Source organism: Nicotiana sylvestris, chromosome 8 (genome assembly GCF_000393655.2).
Source record: "Nicotiana sylvestris chromosome 8, ASM39365v2, whole genome shotgun sequence".
Lineage (NCBI taxonomy): Eukaryota > Viridiplantae > Streptophyta > Magnoliopsida > Solanales > Solanaceae > Nicotiana > Nicotiana sylvestris.
In genome coordinates this window covers 167,153,654-167,167,014 of record NC_091064.1, presented here as the reverse complement: position 1 = coordinate 167,167,014, position 13,361 = coordinate 167,153,654, and positions in this window count along the sequence as shown.

Here is a 13,361-nt window from a genome sequence, read left to right as displayed (position 1 = left end):
TTTTTCCCGGGAATTCTTAGGCTCTATCCTGATGATACAATATAGGAATGACTTCCAATCAAACAGGCATTGACATATACAGCTAGTTTACCAGCTTAATTAACTATTGTTCAGAAATATGCGCATTCTTCATTCGTTCTTTATTTATATTATATGGAATAGTACTCAGAAATATTAAGATAACACACTTGAGCTGATTCAAGTATTTCTAATCAAATAAGTAAAATGCATTTCTCAAGTATCTTATCCTTCGCTTTTTCGCGAATTTACTTACTTGTAAGACAGAGCTAATAAATTACTTTTAAGTAAGGGAAATTTGGCATACATTTGAAGAGAAATCAGTTTTCAGGAGGCAATGGAAGGAAGGAGAAGAGTAACTCTGAGTGTTCGGCAACGGCGAACAGATCTGTGAGTGTATTTAAAGCTCAAAGGAATGAAGTTCAAATTAATGGAAAATAGAATTAGCCGTGATGATGTAAACTTTTTATACCGTTGGAGTGTTGGTGGCATACATTTGATCCCTTACTTTAGTTTCGTTGCATGTGCTTGTTGACACAATTTTTATGTTATAAACGGTGTTCGTCTTATTTTAGCTTCTTTTTGTCATATTAGTTAGGCGTGTTTATAGCAATATACTTTCCGTGGAATCCCGCAAATTTTTTTATTGGTGTAATCGATAACCGAATCGATAAGCCCCAAAAATCGATAAATCGAAATCGAAAAAATCAAAACCTTATTGAAACGATAACGATAAACATATGTACAAATCGATAATCGATAAGTAATGTTCGATAAGGGTCAAATTGAATCGATAAATCGAATGCACACCCCTACGCCTGATTACCAACATTTGAATTGTATTCCTTCCCTCTGAAACTTGAATTGTTTTCCCTTTGTTTTCCAGGTGGGCGCCTGACTGCTAAACTCGACCCGCTTTCCTTTGAAACCGTTTTCCCTTGAAACTTGAACTGTCTTTCCTTGTTCTCCAAGTGGGCGCCTAATTACAACACAACAGACAAAACAAAAGAAATTTTTCTGCCCCAGTTTGCACTAGGAAGATTTGTGAGTTGTTAGTAGAACTATAAATCACCTACGCTACTGATGAAGGATGCAATGATGAGAGTAAAATTAATGACTCTACTAGGATGTGCGTCTCCTAAACATGATTGAACTTGCGGAAAACTATAAACTAAGCTTGACTAAAGTAAAGACTGACCCTATTTTCCGGGCGGGATCCCTGGTTTCAAGAAAACTAGACATTGATAACTTAAAAAAAAAACTAAAAATTGACCCCTCTTTTTTTTCAAATTCAGACTTCCCTTTTTTTTAAAATTATTATCCCAGGAGAAAATTCATCAGACTAGGTTTTCTATCTTAGGGGAAAGATTCATCAAACTAAGATTTTGATCCTAGGAGAAAATTCATCAGACTAGGCCTCTTTTCTACTTCTTTTTTGGTATCTTAGGAGAAAGATTCATCAGACTAAGATTTTGATCCTAGGAGAAAGTTCATCAGACTAGGTCTTCTATCTTAGGAGAAAAATTCATCAGACTAAGATTGCGATCCTAGGAGAAAATTCATCAGACTAGGTTCCCTTTTTTGTTATCTTAGGAGAAAGATTCATCAGACTAAGATTTATATCCTAGGAGAAAGTTCATCAGACTAGGTCTTCTATCTTAGGAGAAAAATTCATCAGACTAAGATTTTGATCCTAGAAGAAAGTTCATCAGACTAGGTCTTTTTTTTTGGTATCTTAGGAGAAAGATTCATCAAACTAAGATTTCTATCATAGGAGAAAGTTCATCAGACTAGGTCTTCTATCTTAGTAGAAAGATTCATCACACTAAGATTTTGATCCTAGGAGAAAGTTCATCAGACTAGGTCCCTTTTGTTATCTTAGGAGAAAGATTCATCAGACTAAGATTTTCTATCCTAGGAGAAAATTCATCAGACTAGGTTTTCTATCTAAGGAGAAAGATTCATTAGACTAAAATTTTATTGGGAGAAAATCCATCAGACTAGGACTTTTATCCTAGGAGGAAAAAATATGAAGATCAATGACAAGATTTTATGCACAATAGCAAGGCAAATAAAGCCAAAGATTTGAGAAACTTCCCTTTGTCGGCTCTTCTCTTCTTTTCTTTTCCTTCTCTTTTTTTTTGTTTTTTTCTTCTTCTTTTTTTTCTTTTTTTTTGAACCACTTTCCTTGCACTGATTTGTTCCTGTTTCACACAAAGAAAAAATTTGTCAGTTTTGAAAATGGTGGTCGATTTGTGCCTTGAGTCTTGAGCAACTTGGCTTCTGCTCAATCAGCTTGAGTTGGTCTCAAAAGACTTTCGTTCTGTACCAACTCTGATTGTTTTACACCCAGTACCATTTGTATTTGTAGCTCAAACAACTTTATCCCAACTGGAGATCTTTGCTTAGGTGACCTTTTCAGATATCTTGACTGACTTCCTGCTTTTGAGCAATTTGTCTGTCAGAGAGAATCACAAATTGTCTTTGCTTGCATCAAGTAGGCTGACAAGAGTCTTTTGGGGAAGCTTTTGCATGAATCCTCTAGGTATATTGACATTAACAACTGAGTGTGCTGGCCAAATTTACTTTACACAACTGAAAAGCTGGTAGTAGATTTTGAAATCTTTTCTTGCTTGTTTTGACAAGGACTGATTCAGAGTGAAGGACACAATGATGCAAAAAAATAAGTATTAACAAGAAATGCTCCTGTCGGAAGGACAGAAGTAAGAGTTTTTTTTTCGTTTTTTTTCTCTTTTTTTCTTTTTTTTCAATAACTAGCCTTAATGGTCATGACATGCATTTTGGACTCAACGGCCTGATCTATCAAGCTAATCCAATCTTCCTTTTTGCCATTCTTATGACCTTTGAAGTCGGGCTTATTCGTGCCAATCCTTTGCATCATCTTCACGACTCACTTTCGACTAGTGGTGCCCCGAGGGTTTTTTACTAATAAGTCTCTCTCATTTGTTCATCTCTGCTTACCGTCGCCTTACAGTGCCCGTGAAGGTTTTCACTAGTAAGACTCTCACATTTTTTCATTTTCTCTCTTTTTTTTCTGTTGCTTTCTTGAGCAACTTGACAGTGTTCTATGTCGTGTGACAACCGTTGCTCATTGCATGTTTCTCTGGGCATTCTTGAAGGCATATCGGGAGGTCTTTATTAGGAAGGATTTTGGATATGGCTGGAAAAAAGGACGTCATAAAGGCTCAAAATAGACTCAAAGTAAAGGGGGTTGTGGACTTACAACTCTTGGAATCGACTCTTTCAAAGGTGAAATACAATCTCTGCCCCAGTTTCAACTATTGGGGATTTTTGGGATTTTTCTTTTTTTTTTCCTCTTTTTTTTGAATTCTTATTTGGTTGGACCGAACTGTGAGGCTACCTACGTATCCTTTTTTTTTTTAAAAAAAAAGGAATCAGGTCTAACGTAGTTCAAACATCTGTCCTAACTGTTTTTCCATCTTTCTTTCTGTTTTCTTTTTTCTTTCTTTTTTTTCTTTTTTTTTTCAAAACAAATTGCCCCAACTTCTATTTTCTGGGGGCATAGACCTTTGACTATTCTTTCTTCTTCTATTTTTTTTAATTATTTGAACTTTCTAAGAGTTGCCCCAGTTTGTACTCTTGGGACACAAACTTTTCTTTTTTTTTTTTTTTTTTCATTTTTTTGACTCTTGACTCTAAACTTGATTTCAGAAGAGGGTGGTCAAAGAAAATAACACATGCTCAAAAGGGGTAACAAAGGGTATAAAGTGTTTGGATAGCAGAAAAAGGGCCTCTCAGCCTCGAGAACGCCAAACATATTATCCTTTTGCGATCACAGCATTGACGAACATGTCTATCTTCTTGTGTGTCGTGGTCACAAGACACTTTCCATCCCTTAATGTCAAATTTCCAACAAATTTCAATTGATTCTTTTTTAAAAATGTCTTTTTCTCGGCTATCCAATTCAAGATTATATCAGTTTTCTATGATCTGACCAAAAATTCCGCATGCATGTCATGTCACTAGAACTAGCGGCGAAAGAACTAAGCATGGAATTACACAAAAGGACAAACTGTATTTTATTGAATAAAAGATGAAAGGGTTTGACAACAAGACAAACATCCTAAGATCTGAGTTACAACCCTAAAATAACCCAGATAATAAAAGCAACAACAAAACAGACAGACATGACTCATACAAATAGAATAGAAGGATAGAAGGGTTTGACTCAATAAAACAAATAAAATCTGGATCACAACCCTGAAATAACCCAAATAACAAAAAAAACATTTAAACAAGCTACCAAGATTCCTTCCGAGTGAGGAGAGAATGACTTTTCAATTGCTAAGCTTGACATTTAGCCACAAACTTGCTCATCAGAATCACCATGGCCTTCTCCAATTTCAGTCGGCAAGTTCCCGAGAGGATTCTCGTACTCCATGTCACCAGGCATCATCCCCACAAAGTGTGCATCAATATGTGCAGGTAAATGATTCTGCGTGATATTCTAGGTGTCATTATATTGGATCACAATTAGCTTTTCCTGCATCATCCTTTCTATTTCTCTTTTCAAATCCCGACAACTTTCAACATTGTGCCCCTGGGCATTGGAATGATATTCACACACCTTTTAGAAGGGTCGAAGCTTCTTGCACGTGGGTCCATATGATTTGGAGGAATGGGTGCAATCATGTCATAATGCTTTAACTTCTCGAATAAGCTTGCATAAGACTCTCCTATTGGTGTAAAATTATCTTTTAACCTTTGTTCCCTTCTATACCCCTGGCTTGGATGTAGATTATAGGGCACTTGAAAATTTTGTAGAGGCTGGTGGAGATTTTGCGGTGCTCATGCTCGCCTTCTAGGGTGTTTTGGTGGCTAGACAACATATTGAGGTGGAGCAATAGAGTATTATGAGTTCTGAGGTGGATAGTAGTGCTTAGGAACATCATCGGAAAACAGACAAGGCTGGTCATACCTTCGAGATGCTCTCCTAGGACTTCTTCTCGACCCTGATGTCATCATGATTTCTTCATCCTTCTCATTCGTGTCACTAAAATTATCAGATTCAATTTGGACAGCCTGAGTTGCGGCTTTGAGAACTGCTTGACTTATAATTCTGCTTGTCTTAAGACCATTATCAACCATTTCCCCCATTTTGATCGCTTTCAAGAAGGATTTACCCACTGTGAACATCATGTTTTGAAAATAATCTGGCTCTTGAGCCTGAAGAAAGACAGTGATTAGCTTGTGGTCGTCCATGGGTGGCTTAACTCTAGCTGCTTTCTCTCTCCATTTAATGACATATTCCCTAAAACTTTCAGTTGGTTTCTTCTTTAGGTTTGAAAGGGAATTGTGGTTTGGGGTGATGTCGATGTTGTATTGGAACTGTTTGACAATGGCCTGAGCCATGTCATCCCATACATACCAGCGAGATATGTCTTGATCTATAAACCATTCGGAGGCTACCCCCGTAAGGCTTTCTCCAAAATAAGCCATCAATAATTCTTCCTTTCCTCCCGCACCTCTTAGTTGATTGCAATACCTTTTTAGGTAGGCTATGGGGTCTCCATGTCCATCATACTTTTCAAATTTGGGAGTCTTGAAACCAGGTGGCAAGTGGACATCGGGGAACATACATAGATTCTTGAAGGCAGTACTCTTCTGACTTGCCAACCCTTGTATGTTTTTCAATTGTCGTTCTAAGATATTCACTCTTTAGGTCATTTCTTCCTGTGCCATCTTTCGGGCAGGCTTCTCAATGTTTGCCGGAAGATCAAACAAGTACGAGTGGTACTGCTCTTGCTGGGTAGAAAATTGTGACTCATGAGTTTTCCTCTGCACCACCGTCGGTTATGGGATGGTAAAAACGAGCATAACAGTAGTGGTTGTTTGATTGGTTGTCAATGGAAAACTTTGAGAGCATGAAACAGAAGTTCCAGCAGTAGTCGTACAGTTAGGATAAGGACTAAACCCAGGTGGATAAGATTGATTAGACAATGAGACCGGAATGGCAGTAGTTGAGATGGGTGTGAACTCTGGAAAACCATGAGAAGAAAAGGGAGGTCCTTGACTATTGGCCCATGCTTGACACATTTCAGTAATTTTGTGTTTCAGTACTCTATTTTCCTCAACCAAAGTAGACTCTTGTTGAACCCTTTGACCCTGAATCTCTTGAGCATTTGTAACAGCTTCGATGTCAGTTGTCAATGATATGTTTCCCTTGGATCTTGTGTTGTCAGTTTACCACAAACCAATCACCTTAAACTTTCTTCACAATTCAAAATAAGAGACACGTTAGAATGGACTTAGTCGGTCCTTATTATTATTATCATTCTTCCTCTTTTCTTTTTCACTTATCTTTTTCATTTTTTTTCATTTTTTCTCATTTTTCTTTTCAATGGTTGATCGAACCTAATGTGGGTTGCCTACGTATCATGTGGGAACATGAATCAGATCTTGCGTAGTTCGGGAAGATCAGAAATAAAGTAAATAACCTAACTCTTTTTTTTCAATTTTGCATTTTTTTGTCTTTTAAATTTCCGAAAGAAAGACTTATAAAGAATAAAGAAAATATTTTTGGATTTTGATTTTTTTTTTTGTTGAGAAATTTGAAAAGAAAGACTTATAAAGAAGAAATAAATTATCTTTGAATTTTTGGACTTTTATGTTAAAATTATGAAAGAAAGACTTCTAAAGAAAATATTTTTGAATCTTGAATTTTCTTTTCACTTTTCGAAAGAAAAACTTCTAAAGAAGAATGAAAATATTTTTGGATTTTTAGAAGAAATTAAAAAATATATTTTTGGATTTTTTTTTAAAAAATTAGGGTCTTAAAGAAAGACTTTTCTAAAGAAGGAAGTAAATGAAAATATTTTTGGATTTTTTGAAAATTGGGGTCTTAAAGAAAGACTTTCTAAAGAAGGAAGTAAAGGAAAATATTTTTGGATTTTTTTGAAAATTGTGGGCCAGAACCGATGAGGTTTGCCTACGTATCTCACATCCGGTAAGAATCAGACCCGCGTAGTTCGTCCGTTTTGACGGAACAGGAAAAACACGACTTATTTTGAAATGACTTTTCTTTTTCTATTTTTCAAAATTTCGGCAGAGTTTCAGGATATTTCAAATACCTACATCTCACTCTCTTTTCTTTTTTTTTTTTTTTGATTTTGATCTTTTTCTCTCTTTTTTTCCATTTTCTTTCCCTATTCTAGAAGCTAGTCAATATGTAAGCCGAAAAAGATAGATACGCAAGTAGCATGTAAGATGTCTCAGGATGGTCTTTTAATTTGGGTACACTTGTCCTAGACGGACCCAACCCCTGTGTTGAGTCCCCAAAGTCAAATGCATGTGATGCAAACAAGCGTTCCTACTAGGAATTCGGCATGGTGCTATGTTATTCTAGGTTTAAAAAAAATCTGGGTTATTTGTTCTAGACCTGGCTTACCCGATCGGATAGCTCGAGCCGAGGGGGGCAGCGTACCAGGAATACAGAAGCTTCATCGGCTTTGCAACTTGTCCGAACCTCGTTCTAAAATTGGGATATGACTCTAACAGAAGAGAAGTCACACGAAGTGCACACTTCCCAGATGATTTAGAAGACTCAGAGAGAAGAGGGTTTCATAACAATTTATATATACAGTTCAAACAATATCAAAGATGTAAAAAGCGACATTTAGCACATTAGGCTCAAACACGTAATATCAGGCAATCATGAAAGCCAATCATAACACCTATTCTAAGCTCGAATTCTTGAACCCTGAACTAAAAGTACTGGGTTCTTGTCCCCAACAGAGTCGCCAGAGCTGTCACACCTCCTTTTTACTACCCCAAAAGGGGATATAAAGGAGTTTTTCCAATTTAAGTGACAATCGAAACAGGATTATTTTATTTAAAATTCAGAGTCGCCACTTGGGATAATTTATGGTGTCCCAAGTCACCGGTTTTAAATCCCGAATCGAGGAAAGATTGATTCTGCTTTACAGTCCGCGAACACAGAAATCCGGGTAAGGAATTCTGTTAACCCAGAAGAAGGTGTTAGGCATTCCCGAGTTCCGTAGTTCTAGCACGGTCGCTCAACTATTATTATTGGCCTATTTATCTGATTTTAAAACACTTTTAAATCTATGTGCATTTTTTAACTTTTAACCGCTTTTTAATAATTTAGGAAAATTCAAGGTCATTTAAAACACATCGTAAGCCACACTACATGAAATGCACCCGCGGTTCACGAAACGTTCTATTTAACCTTGTTGGAAATTAGAAACGGGTCACATGAAATGCACACCCGGCTTGAAATTCACATCTCGTGATCATGCCACGGGAACCGTACCCATGGCCACGATAATTTATTATCGATCGCACCTAAAGCAAGTTACAATGTTTAAGAATATTAACGACCTAAGTATGCTCCTAGCGTCATGAACAAGTAAATAAAATTAAACTGAGACCAAGATAATCACTTACATTAATCACTTAAAGTAAATTTTAGGCTTCTAAATTCGAAACCACACGGCCTCGATTATCTTTCAATTTCCATATGCCCAAGCCATAAAAATAATTCGAAATGTATTATGGGAAGTTAATGGTAATGCCCAAGCTATAAAAATATAGTTTATTTCTTGAGCTAGGCGTTGAGTATATCTTGTGATGCCATCTAGATAACTCTTACTCTATAATGGAATTTATAAATGAATTAAAGACTTCTTTTTATAAACCATATGCAGTTGAAATAATAAAGCAGCAAATAGGTCCCACTCATTGACGTTAACACTTACTACTTTTCTAGTATGAAATTCGGTGCATGGAGCGAAAACATTAAACATCTTTACATAATTATAAAGTTAAGTCAACTGAACCCTATGAAGGAAATTAAAAAGAAAACATTTATAGCTTGATGAAATAACAACAAACAACAAAATGAAGCTAACCCAACTTCTGAATCCATGAAAAAATGAAGGCCAAATCGCAGAGAAAGAAAACAACTGACCGGATCAAAACCACGACGCGAACAGTTTGTCTGAGAAGCGACAGTACAAACGAGTAGGGACAGCAAACCAAATCAGGACGACGAAAGGACCTCAAACGGAAACGAAGAGCTAACGACCTCAAAGAGATCTCCTGACCAGAAAATGGAATTCAAAAAAAAAAACTTGTTTTGAAGAGCTGAAGCTTTGATGATCGGATTTATAGCTGCTCTTCAGAAAGATGAGTGTTAGCTCTGTCCATTGTTGCTGATAGCAGCGTCGTCACTCGACGGTGGCCGATTCCGGCGAGGCAGCAGCGCGAGTGAAGGAGCAGAGGGGTCGAAGTTGGCAGTTGCGGCTGCTGAAGAAGATGAAGAACAGGAAAGTCGTTTGGTGATCTCTTAGTTGGGCTAGAATCCTCTAAGGTTTTCACATTGTTCCACGGCTGAAGGGTCAAGGTGATGAAGGAATATGGGGCTGTTTGTGTGTTAGAGAGGAAGATGGGGGAGGGTGCTCATGGGTGTAACGGCTGCTCGAAAATGGGGGTTGAAGGCGCATTTGGTGTGACTGTGTGTCCTTATGTATAAAAAAATCTTGGGGAAAAGAAGCCCAATCCAAAAAGCCATGTGGGCCACTCTCAAAGAAATGTAGTGTACGTGAGTCCTCTTGCATGCAAATTGATAAGGTTTGTTACAGGGAATCTTTGGAAAGGTGAGATGGCGACATCCTATTGGAGAAGGGATAATCAAAATTTAATAACAATGCAAGAATAGAGGAAAGGGCACGTGACGGGGAGGAAACATTCTTTTTTTTTTAGCAATCCACTAGGTATAGCCTAGGACTAGTTTTTATATATATAAAAACAAATAAAAATACAAAGTAAGAAGATCTTACACGATGAAAGTAATAAACTTTGACGCTTACATAATTCCTATTATCAATGTTGAGCAAAGCACACAACATTGATATCACATTATGCAAACTAATAAAGCACATTAAATGAGATTCAAAAGCTAGCCATGGGATATCTTCAAATTTGACTTTAAGAAATTGCGCTCTGCCAAAATTTTGATTATGCTTCCACTGATGTGTGACCTGTGCAGTTGGCTCAATGAGTTCATGTGATCTCCAGCATACTTGTTTGATATCCAGTGCATTGAGCCATTGTTGTGATGTATTAATTTTGACCATTTGCTTCTTGCTACAGTACTTGTGCCCATTATTTGTATTGCTTGCATTGATTTGTGAGTAATGGTGCATGTATATATAAAATTTCCTCGTCCAGTATTGTAATTGTTGATCCATGTCTGCCCAGCATTCCATTGTCCAGTTCTATATCCCTCTATTCCATTGCACCTTCTTTCGCAAGTTGTACATCCTTGATGTTCAATTGTTGGTTTGTTGCTCCAGCTTCCCAACGTGATTGTTGCTAACTTGATCCATCCAATTCTATTGTGTCGATGAGCCCTCGCGATGTCCATTACCTGTACCTTTCAAAAGTGTCATGGCTCCAGATGAATAGTGCTGCGTCATCCAACTGTGCAGCAAATGTCTCATGTGCTCAAATATTTGCTCAGGTGTCCAGATTTTGCATGACGCCACTAAATGGAAAGTCTTCAAATAGGTAATATCATGATACTTCAGCAGCAGCTGCATTTTGCACACCGTGCACAAATAGCCTGCAGTAAGAACTGTTACTGCCCGGTTGCACGCATAGCCACTTTGTTTGTATTTGCGTTGCACTTGCATTTCCACTTGGTTGGCCACTGCCTAAAACCAAAGTGTAGTTCCCTGTGCGTTTAATTCCCTGTTACTGAGGATCTTTGACATGAATTGAACAGCCAATATGTGATATATTTTCCTCCTTGTATCAACTTTTGTCCATGCTTCCATGCTTATGCTCATCTTCGATATTCCTCCTTGGGGATGAACACAGTGTTAATACCACCCATAGGAGTTCAACCAAAGGATGAGACATGAGTACAGTATATTTTCCTGCAAACAAAGAAACCATCGTTAGTAAAAATTGATCCCCAACCTCCCCTCCTATAGGATTTGAAGTTGTTGATCTATCATGCTGTCCAGATTCTTCTTCCCTTTGGTTAAGTGCATCTTTTCCATTCCTAATTCCTTGCTACCTTGACTCTCAAGTAGGGACATTGTAGTTTATCAATATTGACCAGCCTTCTCCCATGTGTGTCAAGATGATGAAATTTTTAACATTCTATATTGCCATTGTCAAGAGCATAGTTTGCCAAATAGTCCGCCAATTTGTTTCCTTCTCTATAAATATGTGAGATCTTCCCATTGCACATCCTTAGAAACCTTTTAATTTCCTCTACTTCTTCCTCAATAACCCAAGGTGGTTTCCAGATCCCCTCCACCACATTTTTGAGCATTAATGAATCTGTTTGCAACCAAACTTGCGATATGTCATGGTTAATACAATAACGTACTGCCTCCAGCATTGCCCTTGCCTCTGCTTGTGTGTTTGTCATCTCCTGAATCTCTTTCGCCCTTGCATATATGAGGTCTCCATGTTCATTTCTCAAGCAAAAGCCAACAGAGCTCTTGCCCGGATTACCCCTTGAGGCACCATCCGTATTGATCTTGATCCATCCAGCTATAGGAAACTCCCACAGAACTTTATTTACCTTCAATCTAGGCTTGTATCCCTCCATCATGTATGGCATATCTGGCCATCTTTTAGGTACACGACTGATCCCTGATTTTCTCACCTTGATTAAGGACTGGATTGTATTGCATATTTGATGCACCACCCTATTGATCTAAACTGCTTCCCCATATTTATAACTATTCGTCCGTTTCCATAATTCCCAAATAATGATACATGGTAGAGCTAAGAATATTGGTTTAAGTCTTGGTATTACCTCCACAGTCCAGCATTTCACAATGGCATGGTGCAAACTTAGTCCCTCTAATGATAATCCTGCAAACGAGAAGCAGTAGGCCCATACTTTTCTTGCGGCAAATGACTTAAAAAATACATGTTCCGTTGTTTCCTCGTCCGGGTTAACACAACACCAGCACCTAGAAGGCATAAAATATCCCATCCTCCGAATAACATCATCTAATGGAAGTCTTACTTTCCATAATTTCCACATATGGAAGGAGATTTTGAAAGGTAATCCCTTCACCCATATGTTTTTATATGAAATAGCATAATCTTTTCTCCTCCTTAGATAATCCCAAGCTGTTTTTACAGAGAAGTTCCCTTTTGATTCCAAATTCCAGCATGGTCTATCTAGAACATCATGAACACACGGTGGAGGGATATTTTCTAGAATGTGCATTGCTAGGTCGTCAGGCAATATTTCATGCAACTTTTGCTCATCCCACCCCTCTTCATGGACAACATCACAAATGTTATGAATTGATTCATTACAATAAAAATCCTGTGGGTTGACAAAGTATAAAGCTCCCAGCGCTGTCCGATTATCAAACCAAAATAGTGATGACCCCATTTTAGGTTTCCATACAATTTGATGTTCCACACTATCTCTACATTCTAACATTTTTTTCCAGACATGTAACCCATGTTTCCATGGAACTATCAATGGATTTAATTTCTTGCAATATTTTTGGCTCATGAACGAACTCCATAATGATGGCTTGGTTCTAAAATTCCACCAAAGCTTACAAAACAAAGCTTTGGACATATCATATAATGACCTAAACCCCACACCTCCTTCATCATTAGGTAAACATAACGTGTCCCATGAGGCCCAATGTCTAGCCTTTCCATCTACTGAACTACTCCAAAAAAATCTCGCAAACAATTTATGCATTTTGTTGATCACATGCGCTGGTGGGTTCACTGCAGATAATAAATGGATGGGCATACTTTGCAAGACATGAGAAATCAATACAGCTCTCCCTCCAATAGACAACAACTTACCTTTCCAAGATTGAAGTTTGTCCAAAATTTTATTAATCAGTCCTTCAGAATAATCCATCTTTCTTCTAGCGTAGAAGATGGGACATCCAAGGTAGATGAAAGGGAAGTCTTGCCTTCCAATCCCTGTGATCTGCTCAACCTTTGTAATCACTGCCTCCTCAGTAGAGTGATGGACATATACAACTGATTTGGATTTGTTAGCCAACTGTCCAGAAGCCCTATCATATGCGTTTAGTACTTTCATAATCAATTGAAGAGACGTAGCATCCGAGGAAGAAAATATTATCGTATCATCCACATATGCTAAATGATTAATCTTAGGGCTCCACTTAGGTAATACAAACCCACAAAAATATAGGTTTAGATGTGGAGAATTCAAACCTCTTGCCAAAGCCTCAGCTGCCATAATGAATAAAGTAGGAGACAAGGGATCTCCTTGCTTCACTCCCCTCATTGATTTGGAAAACCCATGTGGC